Source organism: Erinaceus europaeus, chromosome 3 (assembly GCF_950295315.1).
Source record: "Erinaceus europaeus chromosome 3, mEriEur2.1, whole genome shotgun sequence".
Taxonomy (NCBI): Eukaryota; Metazoa; Chordata; class Mammalia; order Eulipotyphla; family Erinaceidae; genus Erinaceus; species Erinaceus europaeus.
Genome location: NC_080164.1, coordinates 108889026 through 108911517, shown reverse-complemented (window position 1 = coordinate 108911517; position 22492 = coordinate 108889026). Strand labels below are relative to the sequence as shown.

The window sequence follows — 22492 nt, the reverse complement described above, 5'->3', positions numbered from 1 at the left end:
TTGAGGGTTGCACATTCTGTCTCAGTCCATTAGAACAACTGGAAGCCAGCACTCTAGGTGTTTCTGAGAAAGACTGTTCACCAGAGATCTTCTGAGGATCATTCTAGTAACCCTCCAGTGAGCACTCAGAGGCATCATGCCTCATGGGAATCTTTAATAAATGCTCATTCATAGGCTGCATTCCAGAACAGTCTAACCAGAGATATCCAGGAAGAAGGTGGAATTCTGATACAGCTGAGATTTGGGTGGCTCGGACACTAATGTACTCTAAGCACACTTAGTTTTACTGCTTCCATTCAAAGGTTTCAGCCAGCCTGCCTTCCTTCCTTCCCTCCTTCCTTCCTTCCTTCCTTCCTCCCTCCCTCCCTCCCTCTCTTCCTTCCTTCTTTTCTTCCTTTCTCTCTTCTTTCATTCTTCCTTCCTTCCTCTCTTCCTTTTTTCTTCCTTCCTTCCTTTTTCTTTCCTTCTTTTTTGCTTTCTTTCTTCATTTTTTCCTTCCTTCATTCTTTCCTTTTTATTTATTTTTTAAATTTATTTTTTTTATTTTTCATAAACACTATTCCCACCATCAAAAGACTGTGTCCCATCCCCCATCCCCTGCCCCATGAAGTCGAACATCCACCCTCACCCTCAACCCAGGGTGTTTAATTTTTATTATATTTATTTATTGGATACAGAAAACCAGAAATCAAGAGGGAAGGGGGTGATAGAGAGTGAGAGAGACAGATGCCTGCAACACTACTTCACCATCCACAGAGATTTCTCCCTGCAGGTGGGGAGTAGGGGCTTGAACCTAGGTCCTTGTGTACAGGAGCAAGTGCTCTCAGGTGCACCACCACCCAGACCCCTCCCCTTATTTCCCTTTTACTTCCTTTTTTCTTCCTTCCTTTCCTTTATTCCTCCTTTTTTTTCTTCCTTCTTTCATTCCTTCCTTTTTTCCTTCCTTTTTTCATTCTCTCCTACCTGTTCCATCTGTGTTATTGTTGTGGCCTGCATAACTCCACCATTCCTGGCAATGATTTTTTTTTGTTTGTTTGTTAGAGAATAAGGGGGAGAGGGAGAGAGAAAGAGAGAGAGACCTACGGCACTGCTCCACCACTCATGAGGCTTCTGCCCTGCAGCTGGGGACTAAGGCTTTAAACTCAGGTCCTTGTGCATGATAACATATGCACTCTCACAGAGGAACAATCACCCAACCCCTAGGCATCATTTCTAGGCAATCTAATATCTTGTATCATGCCTGAAGATGCTGCTTTTCTTAAATACATGCATGCTTTTTTTTTTAGATGTCTCAAGACCAAAACACAAAACATTTATCTGTGCTCCTTACATACAATTCATCAGAAGGTGAAGGTGAAGTTTAAGTGAGGGCCACACCATGTTGCTTCTCCTTCTCCTCTATGACAGCATTTATCTCCTAGGGCAAGCCAGCACCGATCTGTTTGCCCACATGGCTTCCTGCACTTCCAGACAGTACCCCCACCAGCCAGTGTCTATTGCTGAATGAATCACCTTTCTCCTTTTACTGTGTTCTCCATTCTGATGAAAGGGCCCTGCCCTCCCCCTCACCCAGTTTGGAGACTAAGGAGTCAATTTCACGGCTTTCAATTGTCTTCCCATAGCCAACTCCTTAATTTAACTATCAATCCTGCCTCTCCGGCAGCTCTCCCATTCATTCCCTTCTCTTTTTTCTAACTTTGGTATTTGTGTCACTCCTCCTAACACCCAGACTAGAGAAATAAGTAATTGTTTGGACCCTCACATTGATGAATCTTTGCTCAGATGCCTCCTAGTATCCTATTTTGTGTACCTTAGAATTCACATGCTGCTATAATTTGGCACTACCCTACCTTTGAATTCTTATTTATTTATTTATTTATTTGTCTATTTACTTATTTTTTCCTCCAGGGTGATTGCTGGGACTTAGTGCCTGCACTACAAATACACTGCTCCTGGAAGCTTTTTTTTTCTTTTTTTGTTGCCCTTTTTTTCTTTTATTGTTGTTCTTATTATTGTTATTGATGTCATTATTGTTGGATAGGACAGACAGAAATTGAGAGAGAAGGGGAGACAGAAAGGAGGAGAGAAAGATAGACACCTGCATACCTGATTCACTGCTTGTGAAGAGACCCCCCTGCAGATGGGAATCCAGGGACTTGAACCAGGATTCTTGAGCCGGTCCTTGCACTTTGTGCCATGTGTGCTTAACCAGCTGTGTTACCACCGCCCAACCCCCTGAATCCTCATTTACTTTGAGTTAACTGTATTATATGAAATTTCTATCTATATTTTTCCCCTTGTTTCTTAAATTCCAGCTCTGAGTAAGGTCATCCAGTATTCATCCTTCTCCTTCTTTCTTATCTCTCTTAGTGGGATTCCTTTAAGCTATATCACAAATGTAGCAAAATAGAAATTACAGTTAGCACTGAATAATATATATTACATGTATATAATATATGTGTCACATAATATATGTCATATAATCATCTTTCTTGGAGATTTAATAATTTACAGTGCAATCGTCTACACATGGGTACAATTTTTCATCTCTTATCCAAGTTCTCTGCAAAATACTCTCACTCACATCCTCGGTCTTTTTTCCATCATCATATAAAAGGACCCTGAGGTTCACATCAGTCCCTGCCTCCTCCTCATCCCGTAAAGTCCTGTTCTTTGATATAATACACCATATCCAGTCCATGTTTCTTTTTTTTTAAGAATTCTTTTTTAAATTTTTTGTTATCTGTATTTATTTGATAGAGACAGCCAGAAATAGAGGGGAAGTGGAATATAGAAAGGGAGAAATACAGAGAGACACTTGCAACCCTCCTTCACCTTTTGTGAAGCTTTCCCTCTACAGGTGGGGACCAGGGGCTTAAACCCAGGTCCTTGCACATTGTAACAAATCGCCCAACCAGGTGCACCACCACCTGGCCCCAGAGTCCATGTTTCTTATCTTCCTGTGATTGGTGTCTGTATACCTACCATTGTATACCATTCCCATCATCAACTCAAATTTCTTTTCACCATTGTGTCCTGGTGACTCAGTACCTGCCTCCCATTCCCCCTAGGTACAGATGCTTTTACTTTGCTACAATTCACATTACCCTGTCCAAGTTTCACCCTGTATTTCCCTTTTTTGCCTGTTCTCTTAAGTACCACCTCAAAGTGAGATCATGCCGTCTACAAAGTCCATGTGTAAAAAGTCTTGGAAAGGGTAGATTGTTTCCAAGCGTAGCTTTCCCCTTCCATGACCGGAATGGACTTGTCTGCTGATCCTCACCTAGTATGTTAAGCTTGAGAGCCATCTGTTCCTCAATATGTAAACAGTGTGGAAACTTTGTCTCAAATGGCAGCACTACCAGAAATTCTGTATAATACTCTTGAGTATATGACATGGTGGATAAAATATTTCGCCTGCAGGAAAGTTACAAATCACATCAAGTGAAAGACTGCACTTGGCCTGTGAGCACAAGAAGCTTTGATTAGCTTTCCTGTTCAAAATACTGAGATTCTTCTTCGCCATGTTAATGCAAAAGAAAGGTACCTACATTTATGTACCTCTAACAGCAGATCCCATCTGCCCTTCTCATTTCTTTCTTTGCAGCTGTGAATCAAAGGATCTTAGGCAAATATAGGCAGTATTCTTTTTTCTAGAGTGGGGGCTTAAAGTAAGTTTGGTAATCTAGCAGCTTTTGGAAATTGTTCCCACACTGTATATAATAATAGCTGTGACAAATCTCTTTTCTTTTGTATCAACTGTGTTTCATTTAAGGAAAGGCAGGTTCCAAGAGCCATTGACGAATCTAGTCTAGTTCATTTACCTACTTGAGATTCTCTACGTAGCACTTGACTACATCATAGATATTTTTCTTTTCTTTCTTTGTTTATCCCTGTGGTTCCATCTTTGCTTCCTTTCCAAGCCACATACATATGACTTTCCAAATGTGTCCCTCCTTTTTTTCCTCCTCTACAGTTTCCTGATGGAGTTGGAGTTCAGAGTCCTCTGGTTATCTTCTCTCCCTCTGGGAGTATGGACCAAAAATCTTTTTTAGGGTGAAGAAGGTTAAAGTTCTGACTTCTGTAATTGCCTCTCCACTGGACATGAGCATTGGCATCCCCTTTTCTTCTCTGATGCAACAGCAAATGCTTCTCAGTCTTGACAAATATGCAGTCACATAAAGCACTGATGTTAGGGGAAACCAGAGAGGGCTGTGGCAGGATGCCATCTTGCCTTTACCATTTGAGGATTAAGCTATAGTTATCCCCACATACTATCAATCATAACTCAATGTTAAGGGCTCTTTGTTTTAGAAAAGCTATTGTCTTTGGCTCTTGTTTCTTGTCTCAAAACTTCCTGCCTACCCAAGGCAGTGCTGTGATTTATTTGCATCAGTACATTGTCCACTTGTCACAAGTGATCCATTTGGCATGTGTAATTACATTCCCTTCTGCTTACAGTGTTGTTTTCCCCACACCTAATAATCACTTTTTCATTTGTTTAACTTCTATGTACTTAGTACATATCCAGCCTTGAGGATTTGTTTGTTTGTTTCTATCTCTTTTTAAGATGCCCGAATGCATCTGGCATCCTGGTTATTTCAATTAATATGACAAAAGATATCTCCTCACAGTTTTTATTGTTCCATCTGATCTCTTCTGGAAGTAGATTTTTTTTCTTCCTACACTTGAAGAAAGAACTTTGGGGCTGGGGCCAGGTGGTGGCACACTTGATTGATTAAGGGCATATATTACAGTGCACAAAGATGTGGGTTCAAGCCCCTGGTCCCCACCTGCAGGAGGAAAACTTCCTGAGTGGTGAAGAAGGGCTGTAAGTGTCTCTTTCCCTTGATATCTCCCTCTCCTCTCTCAATTTCTCTTGGACTCTATCCAACAGTAAATAAAATAAAGGAATTAAAATAATAACTTTAATTTTAATAATAATGGGGCCACTGAATATCAACTTTTCACAGATGAACAAAGTGAGAGTCTGAACTCACTTATCTTACTAGATATTTGTTTATTTGCCACAAAGTTTATTGCTGAGACTTGATACCTGCATGACTCCATCACTCCCAGTGACCAGCTCCCCCCCCCCCCCGCTTCCTTTTTGATAAAGGGTTAAAGACATAGAGAAAAAGAGGGGGGAGAGAGAGAAAAGGAGAGGGGGCAGAAAGACAAAAGAAGAGTGGGCTAGGTGGTAGTACACCTGGTTAAGTGCACACATAAAGTGTGCAGGGACCTGGGTTCAAGCTCCTGGTCTCCACCTACAAGGGGAAAGCTTCATGAGTGGCGAAGCAGGGCTACAGGTCTCTCTCTGTCTCTCTCCCTCTCTATCTTTCTCTCTCTCCTCTCAATGTCTTTCTGACTCTAGCCAATAATAAATAATTTTTAAGAGAGACAGGGAGAAACAGCTGCAACACTGCTTCAGCACTTGTGAAGCTTACTCCCTACAGGAGCAAAACAAAGGCTTGAATCCAGATTCTTATGCATGGAAACGTGTGCTTTCCTAACAGATGCTTTTGTTTGAGACTCTGAGGTCCCAGGTTCAACACACACACTGCCAACTTCCCAACCCTGAACCACCATAAGCCAGAGCTGAGAAATGCTTTGGTTGGGAGAAAGAGAGAGCGAGAGGAAGGAAGGAAGGAAGGAAGGAAGGAAGGAAGGAAGGAAGGAAGGAAGGAAGGAGGAAGGAGGAAGGAAGGCAGGCAGGCCAGTATGCTTTCTACTGGATGAGCCACCTTATTAGCATTTTTATCACTTAGAGCTCTCTCTTGTCATCACATCTCTAGTTGAATCACATCAAGCAAGATGGTACAACATGCTGCTCCTGACATCACTTAAAGCCCTCAAAACCTAGGTGAGGCGGGGTTCTGGGGAAGCGGGGCTCCAGGACACATTGGTTGGTTTGTCTGCCCAAGGAAGAGAGAGAGAGGCAGGTAGTATGGATTGCCCAGCCAATGCCCATTTTCAGCGGGGAAGCAATTACAGAAGCCAGACCTTCTGTACCCCATAATGACCCTGGGTCTGTACTCCCAGAGGGATAAAGACTAGGAAAGCTATCAGGGAAGGGGATGGGATTTGGAGTTCTGGTAGTGGAGACTGTTTAGAGTTGTACCCCTCTTATCCTATGGTTTTTGTCAGTGTTTCCTTTTTATAAATACAATTAAAAAAAAAAAAAACCTAGGTGAGAAAGAGTACAATGGTCAGGAAGAGATAAGAATGAGTTTATCTAACTTGAGGAAATGAGACACCATAGGGGTGGGGACCTCAGCCTGACTTAGTGGGGATAAAAGTGTATTCAAGGAGTGAGAGAGTAAAATCCTAGAGACATTGTCCCCTAAAGGCCCTTAATGCAGGAAGAAGGTAAACTCCGTCTGTGTAACTCTTATGAAAAGCTTTCAGAAACCTTGACCAGAGATCTAGAACTATAACAATTAACATGGCTGGAAGGTGGCTGAAATGGTTGCCAGCAAAACCCTCCACCAGTCAGCCCTTAAACTGTGAGAACCCAGTGCTTTTAGGAAGCAATGTTGTCCATTCGGTTTGAAGAAACAGTTGACCCTTGGAGATTTTCTCTCTTAAAACTTGGGTTCTGCCCACATTTCTTGGGGAAAGTAAGATAACTAAATAAAAGTGAAACAAGAGACTAAGATTCCACTCCCTGACATGATTCCACTCCACCCCTAAATCCTTACCAAAGACAGACTAATATTTCTCAAATACTTTGGAGTCATTGACTGATCCTTATAGCATTGCCTCCAGCCTAGCTGGGCCACTCATTTTTCCCTAAAGCCTCTGTTAGGAACACTTCCATATGATGCACATTGGAAATTGCTCTACAGTGTGAAAAATAAGACTTTACAATATTCCCTTTAGGGGCCAGGCAGTCGTCTACCTGGTCGAGTGCACAAGGACCCAGGTTCAAGATTTTTCCCTGCCTGACAGGGGAAAGCTTCACAAGTGGTGAAACAGGGCTGCAGGTATCTGTCTCTCTCCCTCTCTGTCTCCCCTTGCCCTCTCAATTTCTCTGCCTCTAGCCAACAGTACTTTTAAAAAGAAATCAAAATTAAAATATTTCTTTTATTTGTGGCAACCTAGGAGGTGGAGCAGTGAATAAAGCATTGGGTTCTCAAGCATAAGGTCCTGAGTTCTGTTCCCAGCACCTCATGTACCACAGTGATGCTGTGGCTCTCTTTCTCCTCTTTTTTCTCTCTCATAATAATTTTTTTCTATTTTATTTCTTTTAATTTTTATTAGTGATTTAATAACAGATTTTTAGCTCCACTGTAGGGGGTAGGGACAGTATTAATAAGTAAATCTTCTTTAAAAAATTTAATTTTGGAGGGGCTGGCCAATTGGTGGTGCAACATGTTAAACACATATAGTACGAAGCACAAGGACCCACAAGAAACCCAGTTTGCCTCCTCTCTCAAATTCTCTCTGTCCTGTCCAACAACAATAACAACAACAACAACAACAACAACAACAGAATAAAGATGGCTGCCAGGAGCAGTGGATTTGTAGTGCAGGCACCAACTCCCAGCAATAACCCTGGAGGCAATAAAAAGAATCATATGTAGAATTATAGGACCCACTAGTTGGGATACTTCCTTTTCCATGTATTTGACCCAGGTTGGAGCCTTAGCCTGTGGTTGTGGTGTCTCTTCTTTTCTCTCTATCTCAGTGCAAAAACAAACAAACAGAATCAATCCAAAGCTGTGCAATTGCACATGCACTGATCCCAGCTCAGAAAAAACAACAAAGCCTTACTTATGAATGACTTGACACAATGGACACAGAGTCATGCGATAACAATGTATCACAATTCAGCTGGAACACCGCAGCATTCTGGTTTTTCATGGTAACAACATTCTGAGCAACAGGTAAGGGTGACCTTCAAGGGTCACTTCACTGACACTTCCTGGAACTATTATAGTATTGAGTCAGTGCAATGTTCTTCCAACTTACTGATCAGATTCAAATGTGACCTTCACCCTATCCACTCTGAATCACTCTCTCTCACTCCACTGGCTTTTGTTTCCTTTATTTTACTTGCCACTGTGAAACCTAACTCAATGTTTATGTTAGGGTTTCCCCCTCCCCTGCCCCACCCCACCTCCGTTATGTCCCTTACTGCATTTCTAGTGCTACGAAAGAGTACATTTTCTCATTTTGTTTCAGTAATTTTTCTCTAACATTAGTCTGAGAAGCAGAGCTAATGTGGAAGAAAAATGCTGGAGTTAGAGGTAATTCCAACAAATAGTCAACAGTTCCGCTGGATGTTGATGAAACATATCAGCTTGGTTACTCATGTTAAGTCAAAAAGTTGCTGGGACCTAGGTGGACAGAGGCATATCCGTTGTGCTCCTGCCTTGGTCTCCAAGTTTAAGGCAGGATGATGGCTCAAGATTACTGTCCAGGGGGGCATAGAAGGGAGACCTCAGGCCTTATGCACTAACAGAGAGCAAGGGAACCGTGTGAATTAGTCTAAGGGAAGGTAGGTAGGTAGGTAGTCAGAGAGTGTTTTGGGGGCCCAGGGTGGTGGCACACCTGGTTAAGTACATATATTACCAAGCACAAGGTGCTAGGTTCCAGCCCTCATTCCCCACCTTCAGATGGTCCACCTCATGAGCGTTGAAGCAGGTCTGCAGATCTCTCTCTCTCTCTCTTTCACTCTTTGTTGCCTCTAGGGTTATTGCTGGGGCTAAGTGCCAGCACTACGAATCCACTGCTCCTGGGGGCCATTTTGTCCATTTTTGGGGATAGGGCAGAGAGAAATCGAGAGAACAGGGAGAGATAGAGAGGGAGAGAGAAAGAGAGACACCTGCAGACCTGCTTCACCACTTGTGAAGCTTCTCCTGGGGCTGCAGATGGCTAGTGGGAGATTGAACCTGGATCTTTGCACTTATTACTATGCACACTTAACCAGGTATACTACCAACCCCAACTGTCTCTCTCCTCTCTCAATTTCTCTCGGCACTATCTAATAAAAATTAGGAAAAAAAAATAAAAGAGGAAAGAAATGGTCCACCCGAAGTGGTGGATTCATAGTGCCAACACTGAGCCCCAGCAACTTGAGGCAGAGAGAGAGATTTTGTCTTGGTGCAAATAAAGGGTCTGGATGGTTAGGAAGGAGAGACTCGAGCACTGTATTTCCTGTATTGGGATGAGGCACTGCTTACAGGGTGGAGGTGGGCTTGGTTAGGAGACACAGAACACATAAAGAGCTCAGGCCTCCTTATTCCCAACATCCCAACAGTAGGGAAGGAGAAAGGACTTGGCCTGGGCTTCCACCGCAATGTGCCAAAAGTCCTTAGGCTTCATGAAGCTCTTCTGTGGCCAGTCTCTTCTCATGCAACAGTGCTCTTAGCCTTCTGCTTCCAGAGGCCACAGGTGCTCAGAGGCCCTCAGCATAGTCTCCCAGGTCACAAGCTAGCAGCTTGTGGGTACAGCATCTTCATTTTCCAGTTGACTTCAAGCCATGATTGTCTGCATTTGATGAAACAGTCCCTCTAAAAACGGTCCCTGCCGCAATGATTCTGTTCTAGAGTTGCCTACAGAAACTGAACAGATGAGGGCCAGGTGGTGGTGCAGCTGGTTAAATGGTCACAATATAGTGTGCAGGACCTGAGTTCAAGTCCCTGCTCCCCACCTGTAGAAGAGAAAGCTTCACAAATGGTGAAGCAAGGCTGCAGGTATCTCTCTGTCTCTCACACTCACTGTCTCACCCTCTTCTCTTGATTTCTCTTTGTTTCTATACAATAATAAATAAATACATAAAAAAGAAACTGAACAGAAGAGATATTTACATAACATGACAATGACACTGTTTTTATTGCCAGTGTTTCTTAAAAGTCAACCAGGTTGGGATGCTATCCTCCTGTAACTATATAAGTTTTTCACTTTCTTGGGAGTTGGGGGGCAAAGTGCTGTCTTTGGGAGGAAGTGGAGGGAAAGAAGAAGAGAGAAGTAATACCGTATACTCTATTGTCCAGATTAATTAAAAATAGGTTTTAAAAATCTGACCTGTTTTTCTATAAAATTTTTCAGAGATGCCAATAGAGGCAAAAAAAGATTTTGGTAGTTGATAAACTCTGAAAGTATTATTCCTCAGTTGTTTACTGCTGATCATTATGTATTGGCACCTTATATACAAAGTCACTTTGTATATAAAAATAAGAGAAAAACAAATCTTCTCTTAGGTATGAGTGTAAAATAGACTGTCAGCATGAGTGAGTGAAAATAAAATTGCTGAAAATACCTCTTTATTCCATTTCAGCCTGTTGACAATAAAAATAGAACATATGTGTGTCTCAGTAGGCAGTAACTAGAACTTGTGGGGAGGTCAAATGGGCTGAGCATAGGAGCAAAAGCATGAGAAAGCAAGAGGCAAGAATGAGAGTCAGAGAAAGGGAGAGATAGGGTTTCCTGGAGGAAAGGGACCCCAGGCATTGGGGCCCAGAGCAATATCCAGAAGTCTCCGCATCTGAATTGACTGACGTCCATTATCAGTTGACCTTGACACCAACGTGGTTTTCCTGACCATGAACTCTCCTGACCATGTTATGCAGATGTTGTAACAAGCTGCCAAACACAGCTGAAGTGGGAGCTGTCTCTTCAAATTCCTTGGCAATCATCATTAGTACCTTCCTCCACTGGCGCCAGGCATGTCTAGACTCCAGTTTGTTGTTTTTCACGAACCCTTTCTGCTATTCCCAGTGCTGCTAGGAGGTTTGTATGCCAGACACATTTCCGAGGAAAGTAAACCAGATTAGATGTAGGTTGTCTGAATTCTAAGACCATGTCTCTGAGTAATCCGTTTTGTCACCATGGGGAATGTAGCACTTCTGTTTTCATGGCCTCATCAGAAAAAAAATCAAACTAACCATAATAGTTCTCCCAGACTGCATGGGGTGTATGGAAGAGATGATCCCAACTTTATTTCAGCTCTTGGACAAATAATTTATACAAGCTTAAGATGGGAGTTGAATTTATAAGAAACTAGTATAAAACCAAATTCAAGATGTGATCTATATTGGTGATGATTCTGATCCAGCAAGAATGGTACAACTTAGATTGCTTCCAGTTCTTGACATAAGTCTTACAGAGAACCAGAGCAGCACTCCGGTACATGTAATGTTGGAGATTGAACTCAGACCTTATGTTTGATAGTCCAGTGCTTTAACAAGTGCACCACCTCCCAGGCCAGTCACTCTTTATGGTGTTGACTCCATTTCTGGCCACATGCTGAACTCTATCTATTACCCTTTCTGATATCCATGAGTCTCCTGTGAATGAAGTGTATTTGTCAATTATGAGAGGGATGTTTGGAGACTGCCTTGTGATTTTTCTACTACTTCTAAACCCAAGATTCAACCCTAGGCAGTCTGAACCCAGCACCATACCCCTGCCTCCTCTACCTGTGCTTTAAATTCTGATTACTGTCTTTCACACAAACACAGCAGAACCCTTTAAAATGCTTGAAGCATTAGTTAGCGTAGTGTTGTCCTCATGTCTGAAAGGATGCATGATTTATTATCATCATTATTATTATTATCTGAGGAAATATTTTTCTTTCAAAGTAGCAGAAGCAATTTCAAGCCTTGAAAGACATTTTTCAGACATAAGTGGGAGTCGGGTGGTACCTCTGCGGGTTAAGCGCAGGTGGTGTGAAGCACAAGGACTGGCATAAGGATCTCAGTTCGAGCCTCAGGCTCCCCACCTGCAGGGGAGTCCCTTCACAGGCAGTGAAGCAGGATTGCAAATGTCTCTCTTTCTCTCCCCCTCTCTGCCTTCCCCTCTCTCTCCATTTCTCTCTGTCCTATCCAACAATGACGACATCAGTAACTACAACAATAAAACAAGGGCAACAAAAGGAAATATATAAATATTAAAAAAAAGATTCATCTGGCAAAAATAATAATAATAATAACAGCAGTGTAGCAGAAATGAATGAATTGCCCAAGGAACGGACTCATCCACAAGAAGTACCTGCAAGAAAAAGTTTTTTAACACTGGAAGCACTTGAATAGAAACACACGGCTCAGGGAAGCAGTTCAGGTGAAACTAATTCCCACTTCTCCAAGTAAATTTCTCTCCTGACCTTGCCTAAGCTCCTTTACACTTTGAAAGTCTCGGTTTCTTATATGAGGTTGAAATCAGAGCTGACTCCGAAAGTGCCAAGGGCGTATTCATTGCTAGAGATATTTGTTATCTGTTGCATTATCGGGAGCTGCTTCAGAATGGTTCTCTATAAAGACAAGAAAGAGGCAGTACTTAGAATCATCAGAGTTGCTATTTCTCAGGGGTGAACCTAATGGATCCAATGCACGTTGATTTTTAGTGGTGCACACCCGAATCTTCTATACTTCTATAATGTTAAATGTTGTGCTACTTTAATCAAAAGGAGAGAAGCTCTACGTTCTGAGAACCCACAGTTCTCAATTATGACCATCCTTGCATGTATATATATATATCCAATTGTAGTAATGTAGTGAGTCCATAGGGGCCAAGTGATGGCACACCTGTTATTAAGCGCACAAATTACAGTGCACAAGGAACCTGGATTCAAGCTCCCATTCCTCACCTGCAGTGGGAAGCTTCAAAAGTGGTGATGCAGGTCTACAGATGTCTTTCTTTCTCTTTCCCTCTCTATTTTTCCCTTCCCTATTTTTAATTTTTTAATTATCTTTATTTATTTGATAGAAACAGTTAAAAATTGAGATGGAAAAGGGAGATAGAAAAGGAGAGAGGAGCCCGGTGGTAGCACATGGGATTAAGTGCACATAACATGAAGCACAAAGATTGGTGCAAGGATTCCAGTTCCAGCCCCTGGCTCCCCACCTGCACAGGGGTCACTTTAGAAGCAGTGAAGCAGGTCTGCAGAAGTCTATCTTTTTCTCCTCCTCTCTGCCTTCTTCTCCTCTCTTGATTTCCTTCTGTCCTATACAGTAATAACAACAATATAATAATAACAACAACAACAAAATGAAAAAAAAAAAGATCACCAGGAGCAGTGAATTTGTAGTGCAGGCAACAAACCCCAGACATAACCCTGGAATCAAAAAGAAAAAAGAAAAGAAAGGGAGAGAGACAGAGAGACACCTGAAACACTGCTTCACTAACAAAGTTGCTCGCTGCAAGTGGGAAACGAGGCCTTGAACCTGGATCCTTGTACATTGAAATGTGCACTCAACCAGGTACACCACCACCCCTCCTTCCCTCTTACTGTTTCTTTGTCTATGTCCAATAAATAAATAAAACAGAATGTAGTGAATGTCATTCTCTACCTATAATGCTCATTTTGTGGGAAATACTCTGCCTTGCTTGGATGTATTAAAGCATGGCTGTAACTGACTATCTGACTAACCTTTGTCACACTTGATAATGAATCCCATCACTAAAGTAGCATATCTGGATTGTAACCTTGATTTTTTTTTTTTTAGAGAAGTAAAAGTAAATACTTTCCATAACATTAGATAGAAGAAATGGGTCATTATAAATATGATATGCCAAGTCCCTTGACATCCATATCCACTTTTAAAAACATCTATCCTATTAAATAGAGAATCAACAAAAGATAGGTGAAGCCAGGCAATATTAAAAACTCATCTTTCTCTTTTACAAAATACAGTTTATAGTTGATCACTTCAGAGAATAACTGAGGTATTCTAGCACCAAGATGGTCAAAGTAGCCCATATTTTTATTAAGAAAAAGTGAAAAATACTTTTTCCTACAGAGAGCTTGATGAAGAAAATCTAATTTGAAAACAAATCATCACAGAAGCCTTGAGCAGAAAACATCTCTAGAAAAAGCAACTAGAAATTTCAACTAAAGAGCATGTTTTTCAAGTATATGAGTGTAAGTGACGGCTATATTGACATTTAAAACCAACTGTTATTGGTTTCCTTTTTTTTTCTTTTTGCCTCCAGGGTTACTGCTGAGACTTGGAGCCAGCACTACGGATCCACTGCTCCTGAGGGGTATTTTTCCCATTTTTATTGGGTAGGGCAGAGAGGAATTGAGAGGGGAGTGGGAGATAGAGAGAGAAAGGAAAGATAGACACCTGCAGACCTGCTTCACCTCTCATGAAGCATCGCCCCCTGCAGTTGGGGAACCAGCAGCTTGAACTGGAATCCTTAAATTAGTACTACGTTTGCTTAACCAGATGCACCTCCCCCGCCCCCACTGTCATTGATTTTTCCATTGGTTTAAAAACTGAAGTAATTCAGGAGTACAGCTCTATGAAGCTTCATGCAACCTCAGTTCTAGCTGAGGTAGCTAAGTTCTAGCTTAAGTGGTAGCTCACTTAAGTAGGGTGTGTCTGCTTTTTCTGGAGCAGGACCCAGTTTTGATCCTGGTCACCACAGCACTGAGCAAAGCCTTAGTGCTGTAGTGTCTTCCTCTCTGTCTCTCTATTTCTGTCTCTGTTTTTATTGATCTGGTAAAAGCCAGACGGGAATATTGATGACCAGAAACAAACAAGCAAACAGAAATAAAATGCCCTGCAAAATCCTAGTGCCTGTACATTATCAAAATTATCTTCTCTCTCCATTTTCCTCACTCCCTCTCTTCTTCCAGCTGATAAGGACAATTATTATTATTATTATTATTATTATTATTATTATTATTATTATTATTAAAAACTGAGTTATTTTCAATGAACTAAGTAAGCTAGCTAGGTAAACCAAACTGTGACTGTCTGTCCATCACTGGACCCATAGCACTGAATGAAGACTGTATGCAATTCCATGATACTATTACATCATTAATACTAACAGTAATTAGTGATAGTAATAGTAGTAGTCGTGAGGCTGGGTGTCATACACATGTTCAAAGACCTGGGTTCAAGCCCCCACTCCCCACCTGCCCGGGGGGAAGTTTCATGAGCATCGGGGCAGGACGGCTCTCTTTCTCTCTCCCTTCTCCTCTCCTCTCCAATTCTTTTAAAAAATATGGCTGCCAGGATCAGTGGATTTGAATAAGTAGTGCTTGTATTGAACCCCAGTGATAACCTTGGTAATAATAACAAATTAATAATAATAACACAGTTGGTAAAAAAAAAAAGGGCCAGGTTTCACATCAGACTGACCTGTGCACAAATCCCATCTCTGTCTTTACTGACCATCAATATTCAATGTCCTCGAACCTTCAAAGTGAGGTTGGCATGGTACCATCTCCCAGACAGTCGTGAGCATGCAGTCAGAAACTGCCAAACCTGTTTATTCTTTGTTTGCACTTGGACTTTACTTCCTCAGCTCCTTCTGAGGCCTGTGAATCTGAAGATATTTCTGTATATTTTAGACAGAAACATTACAAACACATCTCTGGTGACAGAGCCTTTGCAGTGATGAAGATCTAAGATAAAGACAATAAAAGGAAGACATGCTTAGTGTGGAATTCTGGCAGCTTTCACCAATCTTCACTGATGCTTGGATTGTACAGGCATCATTGCTTTAAAAGACAACCCAGGATGCTTCGATATGTCAAATAATACTTAAGTACAACTGAGGTGGTACTGCAGATACATTCTTCTTCTCCTTCTCCTCCTCCTCCTTTTTTTTTTAAATAGTCTTTTCTCTTTTTAAAATTGTTTTTCTTTCTTTATTATTGGATAGAGACAGAGAGAAACTGAGAGGGAAGGAGGAGATAGAGAGGAGAGAGAGTGGGTGGGGGGTAGATAGCACAATGGTTATTTATGCAAACAGACTCTCCTGCCGGAAGCTCTGTCAAATCCCTGGTCCAATCCCCCACACCACCATAAGCCAGAGCTGAGCAGTGATCTGGTAAAAAAAAAAAAAAGAAAATGAAAATGAGAAGGAGAGAGACAGAAAAACACTTGCAGCCCTGCTTCACCACTCACGAAGCTTTTCCCCTGCAGGTGAAGAGCAGGAGCTTGAACCTGGGTCCTTGTGCACTGTACTGTGTGCATTTGACCAGTCTGGCTCCTGAGAAACATTCTTACCAGCACTCAAAGATAACCTTGATTAAATGTTTCTTCCTTCTTTCCTACTTTCTTTCCTTCCTTCCTTCCTTCCTTCCTTCCTTCCTTCCTTTCTTTCTTCCTTCCTCCCTCCCTCCCTTCCTTCCTTTCTTTTTAATAGACTTCTTTTTTGTAACATTTATTTAATTTATTTATTATTGGATAGATACAAAGAGAAATTGAGAGGGGAGGGGGAGTTAGAGAGGGAGAGAGATACCTGCAAGCCTGCTTTAACACTCATGAAGCTTCCCCCTGCAGGTGGGGATCAGGAACTTGAACATGGGTCCTTGCACATTGTAATGCTTGTGCTTACCCAGGTGTGCCACTACCTGGCCCCTCTTTTATTTCTTTCTATAGATGTATTTTAAGGATTGATTTTTCAATAGTTATCTAATATTTGTATTATTTCCTTTATACATTTTCTTCCTTGAATAATTATAGGACTTTTTTTCTTTGAATTATATAATGGGTGTTTTTAGAATCTTTTATCGGTTCATTTCCTGATTTTGTCCTTCAGTCTTAACTTGGAAGGCTGATTTTATCCTATAGGTGAAGTGTCTTTTTAATACCAAAAAGAAAATAAGTAGTCGTGGTTGAGTGGTTAAGACAGTGGACTTGGAAAAAAAATACTTTGGTCAGAAGCAACCCAAGGTTTGCAACTTTGCAACAAGTGCATTTTTCAGCAGTCAACTTAGATACTTGTCAAAAGCAGTACGGGGTTTGGCAAGGGAATTGACAGTCTCACATTGACTTCATTGTCTTTTAGTGTTGACAGCACTAAAAGTTCAAAATCTACTTTTTAAAAAAAAATTATTTATGGGAGTTGGGCGGTAGCGCAGCAGGTTAAGTACAGGTGGCGCAAAGTACAAGCACTGGCATAAGGATTCCGGTTCAAGCCCCTGGCTCCCCACCTGCAAGGGAGTCACTTCACAAGCAGTGAAGCAGGTCTGCAGGTGTCTATCTTTCTCTCCCACTCTCTGTCTTCCCTTACTCTCTCCATTTCTCTCTGTCCTATCTAACAATGACTATATCAATAATTGCAACAAGGGCAACAAAAGGGAATAAGTAAATAAAAATATTTAAAATATTTTATTTACAAAATGGAAATGTTTACAAGACCATAGGATAAGAGGGGTGCAGTTCCCACCATTAGAATTCCCTATCCCACCTCCACCCTTGAAAGCTTTCCTATTCTTTATCCCCCTGGGTATGGACCCAGGATCACTATGGGATGCAGAAGGTGGAAGGCCTGGCTTCTATAACTGCTTCCCTGCTGAACATGGGCATTAGCAGGTCGATTCATACTCCCAATCAGTCTCTCTCTCTTTTCCTAGTGGGGCAAGACTCTGGGGAGGTAGGGTTCTAGGACATACTGTCCAAGGGGTCATCTGTCCAAGAATGTCAGGTTGGCATCATGGTATCATCTGAAACATGGTGGCTGAAAATTTTAAGATATAAAGCAGAACAATTTGTCGACCTAAAGGCAAGAATATTGCAGATGAATATTTGGGGGTTTTGTTTGGAGAAAAGCTAGTAGATCTATTTTAGTATATTCCAGGGGCCCCATGGCTTTACTAGTGCAGGTGGACCCAATGTATTGTCTAGGGAGGTGGTGTCATAGTTGGAAAACAGTAGAAAGTTGGATTAGGGAAGAAAGTAGCTCCCAAATATGGGAAAAGTATATAAATATCTGCTTTTTAATAAGTGGCAGGTAGCTCCAGGCTATAGAATAATGAATGCCCTCCATTTTTATGGGGGGGGGGGGTGTGTGGGCACTCTCTCTATTTAACCTCCCAGTCTGATTGTATCTATTAGTAGATACCACAGTTGTCAGGTTGGAAAACATAGCTCTTATAAGTCAGTTTCTCTGTATAACAGAGAGGAGGTCACTTTTGCAGTAGATAGTGGGCTGGGATAGGGTTTCTGAAATTGAAATAAAAGAAGTTCAGGAAAATATAACACTAGATTCCAAACAAATGTCACCATTTTCTTAAAGTATGTTAATGGACAAATTTCTAACTGCTCACCTGATGATCCATAAAAATATTTAAATGAAGAGTCATTTCCTTTAGCAGAATAACAAAAGCACATCACTAAACACATTTTATAGAAATAATAGATGTGGGTGGAGGAGGCAACATTATGGTTATGAAAAAAGATTTTTCAAGCCTGAGGCTCTGAAGTCCCAGGTTCAATTCCTGACACTACCGTAAGCTAGGGATGAGCACTTCATAAATGTTCCCCTCTCTTTTCCTCTTCTCTCTCTCTCTCTCTCTCTCTCTCTCTCTCTCCTCTCTCTCCTCTCTCTCCTCTCTCTTCTCTCTTCCCTTCTCTTCTCTTCTCTCTCTCTCTCTCTCTCTCTTCTCCCCTCTTTCTCTTTCTCATAAAAATAAAAGAAATAAGGGGTCTGGCAGTGGCACACCCAGTTAAACACACATAGTACAAAGTGCAAGGACCCACACAAGGATCCCAGTTATAGTCTCTGGCTCCCCACCTGTAGGAGGGGGAAGCTTCAGAGGTGGTAAAGCAGGACTGCAGGTGTCTCTGTTTCTTTATTCCTGTCTATTTTCCTCTCCTTCTCAATTTTTCTCTGTCCCACCCAATAAAATAGGAAAAAATGGCCTCCAGGAGCAATGGATTCTTTTATTATTTATTTTATTTTATTTTTGAGAGAGATGCAGAGAGAGAAACACCAGAGCACTGCTCAGCTCTGGCTTATGGTGGTGCTGGGGAATGAACCTGGGCCTTTGGAGCCACAGGCATGAAAGTCTGTTTGCATAACCATTATGCTATATACCCCGCCCAAGCAATGGATTCTTAATGCAGACACTGATCCCAAGAGATAACCCTAGAGGAAAAAAATGATAGTAAAATAAAATATATTAAAAGAAATAACAGGTGCCTTTTGCAATGAAAGCCACAAAGATCACATGAGTGTAAGAACAAAGTGCCAGGTGAAGATCTTTCTGTGTTACATATAACCTGAAATGGTGTTTGTGGTCTGAGATTAAATATGTACTGTCTGAAACCAGTATGTTTCTCACCTAGTGGAGAGAACATGTTACCATGCTCAAGGACTCAGGTTCAAGCTCCTAGTCCCCATCATTCAGAGATTGGGATGGGGGGATACACAGCTGTTCTCTCTCTCTCTCTCTCTCTCTCTCTCTCTCTCTCTCTCTCTCCCTTTACCTAGCAAATGAAAAAAAAAATTGACAACCAGGTATAGAGAAATTGAGCAGACATTGAGTCCCAGAAATCTCCCTGACATATTATCTAATGTTTACTTGCTTATTCAAAAGCTATGTAATAAGGGAAAGTCCAGGTAGAGAAAGTGAAGCCAACACAGAGAAGTTGGGGTACCCCAACAGATCGGACCCCCCCCAGGAAGACAACAGAAAAAGTTATCTGCACCTCCCAACCTCCACCCAATCGTTGACTCTATCATGGACACTGAGGTAATCATTCAGCAAACTTCAAGTCTAATAGAGAATAATAAATGGTTGGTCCAGGATATGGTACAGTAGATGAAGTTTAGACTCTCAAGTTCATGGATGAACTTGTCCGTGTATTCTAAATCCTCTAGTTTGGTAACAAACTTCTCTAGTTGACTGACTTCCTCAGTAGAACTACTCTAGGCAGAGCCATAAAGAGTAGTGCACAGCTCTCATTCGCAGTCCATGAGTACTATATACTCTCCCTTTAAAACGAACTTTTATTGGGCTTAAATCTCCATCAGTTTTGTTCACTAATATACCTCATGTATCTAGAAACCTGCTTAGCACTCCATAAGGATCTCATTTACTTGTTTGCGTATGTACAGAGAAAAAGAGAAAGGTGTAAATATCACATAACTGACAAATTTGCTATTTCAAAACAAGAATGTATTCTGTTAACTTGGGTGTTTTAATATTTCTCTGCTACCCGAGTGACTTTGTTCATATCTTGACATCTCTTATCACAAGTCGTAATTGTGCACTAGTTCGCAAGGAGTTTATATAATTTTGAGATAGCTTCTTCTTTTTTTTTAATTTCACTTCTATTTGAAACAAGGAAAGGAAAGCCGATGTGACTGAGTGCCCTTTCTTTGCTAGGCACACTGTTAGACATGATAATGTATGTGAGTGTATTAAACAGGGCATGGTGGTGCTGGTCTAAAGCAATCTGACAGCATCCTCACTTTATCTTCATAACAAAGATTGTCAGCAACTGGAACAGCTGCAAACAAGACTGTGATGAGATAGTGTGAGTCAATTTAAGTATCAAGAATAACTTGAATAACTTGGAAGATGGAAGAACATCTATGTATCCCTTCCAACACATCTTTCTTGGAAAGTAGAAACCATCTGTTAATATTGCTGCTGGACCATTGTTGTAGTTATTAGAATCATATCTTCTCTGGCAGATTGCTAGAATGTTCTACATGGTAACTGAGCAATCCTAGAGAAAGTGTCCCAAGAGGACCAACCTCAAGTCTTCACTTTCATCATTCTTCTGAATGCTTGATGAGTTAAAGTCATAACAGGAAGGGGTAGTACACAGAAGGAGTGGTGGTGTATTTGGGACCACCAGCCTACCCCCTAGTGCAGTGGAGTGGAGTGGTTGATACACCTATCTTGCTCCTCTAACTTTTCTATTCCATTTTGGCATGTGCCTCATGCTCATTGGGGAAGGGTATTATGTATGTCTGCTTGTTTTCTTTTTCTAACATATATTTTTTTTGGCTTGAGTGTTTATATTCTACTGTTATTTTATAGTTTCACAAAACTTATGTTGCTGGATAGTGGTTCAACTGGTAGAGTGCAAGTGTTTCTGTCTGTGAGGAGTGTGCCTGTCAGGTCACCACCTGCAAGGGCCTCCACATGCTAGTGGAGCAGTGCTGAAGTCATATCCTTCTCCTCCTTCTCCTCCTCCTCCTCCTCCTCCTCCTCCTCCTCCTCCTCCTCCTCTCCCCTTTTTCTTCTCTCTCTCTCTCCCCCTCTCTCTCTGCCTCTCAATATCAAAAAGGTTTAAAATAAAATGGCCACCAGGGGGCCAGGTGGTGATACACCTGGTTGAGCACACATATTAACGGTGCGGAAGGACCTAGGTTTGAGTCCCCAGTCCCCACGTGCAGGGGGAAAGCTTTGTTAGTGGTGAAGCAGGGCTTCAGATGTCTCTCTGTCTCTGTCCCTCTCTATGTCCCCCTTCTTTCTCGATTTCTGGCTGTCTCTATTCAATAAACAAAGATAATTTAATAAAAATAAAAGAAAAAAGAAAATGGCCACCAGTAGTGGTGGAGTGATGAAGACACTTTGTTCCATCGATGATGATGGTGTCAACAAAAATGATGGCAGCATATTGGTGTAGGTTTTGGAGGCTTCGCAGTCCAGGCTAACTGTGGCCTGTCTCTGCTCTTCTCAGCTACATAGCACTAGGCAGGGCTTTCCACTTCCTTGAGCTTCAGCTACTTCAGTCAAGTACCATAATGATTTCTTCCCTCCCAGAACTATCACAAGAATTAAATAAACTCATAAAATGGAGAGAACAGATTCTAGAACAGAATAAATTTTGAAAAGTCAGTATCACAGTATTTTGTAAAAAGAAAAGTAGTGTCTAATTTGATTTCTTATCAAATTAGATAAGACTGTTTTCAACACTTCATGAAAAGATAGCTGTTTGTATGTTTGTTTTATATGGGATGGAACATGAGATTGAAATAGGGGCCTTATGCATGCAATGGATTCATTCTATCACTGAATTGCCTCCTGAAACAAATGTATATGTATTTCTTTATTGGATTGAGACAGAGAGAAGTTGAGATAGAAGCAGGACTAAGAAAGAGAGACCTCCAGCCTGTAGTCCTATTTCACCTTTCAGGAGCACTCCCCCCCCACAGACCCCCAAAGGTCGTGATGGGTGCTTGAACCTGGATCCTTATGCATGGTAACATGTACACTCAACTAGATGCACCACCATCCAGCCCCTCTACCTTTATTGTTTATGGGAGAAAAAATTATGAAAAGAAAGTGAGAAGTGTTTGCCTCAGCAGCACATGTACTAGAATTGGAACAATACAGAGAAGATTAGCATCGCCCCTGCGTAAGGATGACTTGCCGATTTGTGAAGCATTCCGTATTTTTTACTCCAGCTTCATTGGCACCCAGAGAGAAAAGAGGAAAAGGAGATGGATATATGGAGGTAGTAATGTTGTCATGAATGGCTCGGAGAAGAGAGAATTGAGTCAGGAAGAAAAATGGGGCAATTATGTATAAATGTAGACAGATAGTTGTTGAGATGATGGGTGGCCCATGTGGTGGCTTGCAGTGGGGTGACTGAAGATTCAGAACCCTGGTGGTGGGATTGAAGTGGATTTATACCCCTGTTGACATGTAATGTTGTAAATCAATATTAAATCACTAATAAAATAAAATTTAAAAGACGAAAGTGAGAATGAAGGTAAGGTGGGTAGGAGAGAGAGAGAAGAGAGAGAGAGGTACCAAGGCATCATTCCACCATCCATAGGT

At 41.5% G+C, this 22492-nt stretch overlaps 1 protein-coding gene and 1 non-coding gene across 2 annotated transcripts in view; both read left to right on the top strand.

The window, feature by feature from the left end:
• Positions 1–22492, top strand: part of GRID2 (glutamate ionotropic receptor delta type subunit 2) — a 1638698-nt gene that overhangs the window by 1429533 nt on the left and 186673 nt on the right. The window lies entirely within an intron of this gene.
• Positions 22002–22108, top strand: LOC132537834 (U6 spliceosomal RNA). The gene has a single exon (XR_009549259.1). It is a non-coding gene; the product is annotated as a U6 spliceosomal RNA (small nuclear RNA).